A 3,714-nucleotide genomic window follows, 5' to 3' on the forward strand; every position below is an offset into this window, starting at 1 on the left:
CTGTGTTTAAAGTTATTGCAAATGGCTGATATTTTTGTTCGAGCATATTGTTTTTCTTAAATTGTTTAACATTTCATACCGATATAACATGTTGCTTTTATTATTCTTCCCTTAGTTTATTTATTTTGTATTTGCATTGTATCATAGGTCAAATTTATTTGTTCAGTGTATTTTCACTCGTGTTAATATGTCCTTTGATTGAGTTAAGCTATTTCAGTTGATATTTTATGGTGTGTCTTTCTATGTTGTGATGTTACACTATTGTTTCAGGAAAAAGGGTGAAGGTTTGGTACCATTAAAACGTTTGAACCCGCTGCATTTTTTTGCACCTTTCCTAAGTCAGGAATCTGATGTTCAGTAGTTGTTGTTTGTTGATGTGGTTCATAAGTGTTTCTAGTTTCTCGTTTTTTATATAGATTAGACCGTTGGTTTTCCCGTTTGAATGGTTTTACACTAGTAATTTTTGGGGCCCTTTATAGCTTACTGTTCGGTGTGAGCCAAGGCCCCGTATTAAAGACCGTACTTTGACCTATAATGGTTTAATTTTATGAATTTTGACTTGGATGGAGAGTTCTTATATCTATTCTATACATCTATAGACTTATTTCAAAAACTTTCAATCGACTGTATCTTTGTAAGCATAGGTGGTATATATATACATTTTTTTACGGTTTTAAGATACAATTCAGCAAGTTGAAAATGCATACAAGGGCATTGCCCACTTATGTATACTATGTCTCGTCAATGTTTTTGATGTACGTGGGTCGAGTACTTGTAAATATTAAGTGTTCTTGTCATTAATACGTGTTCTGGTAACTTAATGATCATAATTATTTATAGTTATTTGCCGTCCTTATGTTGGTAATTCAATGACCAAAGTCGTTGTTTTATACATGTATGCTTCAGTAGATTCATGGTTAGTGTCCCATCGGAAGAGGAAATGCACTGGACTCGACTTTTAACACAGAATCATCAAAACATTTGAAAAGATAGCAATGAATTTTTTTTTTTCTTTTTTCATTTTTTTACACGAGGGTCTCTTCCACTGTAAAGGTATGCACAGACGTATGTGTCATTTTTTGAGAATGTCAAATATATCAATGTGGTGTAGTTTTACAGAGGCAATATAACAATGGGTAGAAATGTATTTGTCAATGGGTAATTAATCGAATTTTCTTTTTAGATATCTGTAAAAACAAGATTTTTGTATATAAAATGAACGTAAAGGGGAAATGCTGATACCTCCGTTTGTATACTATCTTCTGTAACATATTTTATCCAAAGTATGTCGCAAATATTCTAGATTTCAGAATGCTATCGAAGTAATGCTATCTAAATCTGAAATATTATAAACGAATAAATAATACAACATGAACAATTAGAAGAATATATCTGTGATAATCCTTTTGACATTATTGTAGTCTCATCAATTTCTACAACACAGTTGTTTGCAAGATGTTCTAAAAACTGAATGAAATATTAAATAAATTACAGGATTAACAACATTATTCATTACATATCCTCTGTAAAAACATAAAACTATGATGTATTGAGCGTCTGTTAACCTATCCCAGAAACTTGTTTTCACAGATTCTACAATCATCAATGCAATTCTAGGGAAATAGGTGATAAAAAATAATAGTATGATAAGGAAAAACATTATAAAGAATCGATGTTTGCGTTTGATTCGACTGAAAATTCTGATTATTTTTTTGTTCGTCTTGTATGGATTGCAGAAGGAGCAGTAGACATATGACCCATAATGTCGAATCCTCCATTCGTGCACTCGTTTTGGTTGCTTGTCGTCTTTGATTCAATGTCCGTGTTGTAGGATTCAGATTTGTAAACAGAATAATCCGCATCTACAAAATTAGTTGAACCAGAATCTTTTATAATTTTGTTCTCGAAACCATGATGTACACTGACGCCTAAAAAACGTTTGGTTGATCTATTTCTCTTCCTGAAAGATACTTGTTTATATATGATACGAAGTAATACGCAATATAATGCGATGAGCGCAAAAATTACAGCTAAACATATTAGTAATAGCGTAACTGAATAACCAAATAAAAAATTTCGGTTCACATTAGACAAAGCGCCACAATTGTATCCAGTAATTGTTCTGTTTTCGCTTTTCAATGGGACCTCCGTTTCGCCATACAAGACAAAACACGGCAGTGATATAACAATTGATACAATTATGATTGCCATAATTGTCAATCGTTTACTTCGTAGACTCATAGAAGAGTTCGATAGTCGACTGACCTTAATATACCGTTGCACAGCAATTGCTAATATCATCAGACCCGAACTCGTTGCAGTAAATTGATTTAAACTCCAGATCAATTTACATATTACGCCCTTTCGAAAGTTCAACGGATTAGAATTCAAACAAATCCCAAATGATACTCCAAGGCCGCATGCGATCATATCAACAACAGCTAAGCATGGAATGAAATATCTGTCATCCGTTTTAGATTTCATCTTGAATGTATAAACGTACACAACTAAACCATTACCATCCAGACTGGCTAGTAAAAGCACAAACAAAAATACAGTATTTGGTATTAATAACTTAACCATAACATTGTTCAGTTCCTCAAGGTATATGTTGTGTGGCTTTCGTTTGAATAAAACATCATTCCCAGATGCTACAATCTAAAATGATAGAGTACATATGCTAAACTAGGTATATTGCTTCAAGCACCTATTGATGGCAATTACTTTAATATTAAATATATGTTAGTGTAATCGTTCACTTACGAATACACATTTGTTGATGTTGCTGCTTCATTTTAACTATCACTTTTTGTTGATCTTTATTATTTTTCATACAGTTTATTATTCATAATGTGTCTATGCATTAAAAAAAAACCCAACTAGACACATTCACAACCAACAAACAATTTCAGGAATATCTATTATTAATAAATGCATTGTATATTCTACATTAAAAAAACATCTTAAAAAATTGTGAATGTCAATTTTAATTTCCTTTCCTTTCTGTGAAATGCTACATTATCCTTTCAGTTAAATATTCTGTGGAAATTGTATCGGTTGCGATAAACTGCAGTCAACTATTTTGTTTGTTATGGTAAACATTTAACATAATAATATAAGATACAGTAAACACCTAAACAACATTCGATTATTCGGGTAACATGATTAAGTGAATTGTACATTGCGGTAATCTTGATTTGGCGTTTGTATTCGTGCATGATTGTTTTGTTTTGCTTTGCTTTGTTTTCCTTTTATATGGGTACTCTTTATCAATCAAAATATATATTTACCTGTTTGATTTATGCAATCTGCTTACAAATATCTCTCCAATCGCCTACTGTACGTGATTATATAATATCCGATTTTTTTGTCTATTAGGTTTATTGAAGTAACTAAGTATGCCAACCTGTGAAATTCAACACTTAAACTTATAAGACTATCTTATGTTAACATTTCTATTTTGATTTCACTTGATAGATAGATCTTAAGATATACATGTTTTCACTCAAAAGCATGTCATCATGTGAAATGTATTAATAACATAAGTGTTCTCACTAACATTAAAATGTCAAGCAGTTTGTAACTGTCGGGATGAGCATGTATTACTTTGGTACATAAAGAGCTTTGTACATTTGTTTAAACAAAATTTGTTAAAGGATTACTTATATATTTGAATACAGGTTCATTTTCATTTTTTTTTTCTTGAAGTTCATT

The 3,714-nt window shown here is 31.2% G+C and overlaps 1 long non-coding RNA gene across 1 annotated transcript; it reads right to left on the minus strand.

Annotated features, from left to right (window-relative positions):
- Positions 1 to 1,373: 1,373 nt before the first annotated feature.
- On the minus strand, positions 1,374 to 3,508 carry LOC127723762 (uncharacterized). The gene is made up of 2 exons (XR_007992240.1): positions 3,291 to 3,508; positions 1,374 to 2,658 (listed from the first exon to the last, which is right to left on the minus strand). It is a non-coding gene; the product is annotated as an uncharacterized LOC127723762 (long non-coding RNA).
- Positions 3,509 to 3,714: the final 206 nt, after the last annotated feature.

Source organism: Mytilus californianus, unplaced genomic scaffold, assembly GCF_021869535.1.
Source record: "Mytilus californianus isolate M0D057914Y unplaced genomic scaffold, xbMytCali1.0.p SCAF_13, whole genome shotgun sequence".
Taxonomy (NCBI): domain Eukaryota; kingdom Metazoa; phylum Mollusca; class Bivalvia; order Mytilida; family Mytilidae; genus Mytilus; species Mytilus californianus.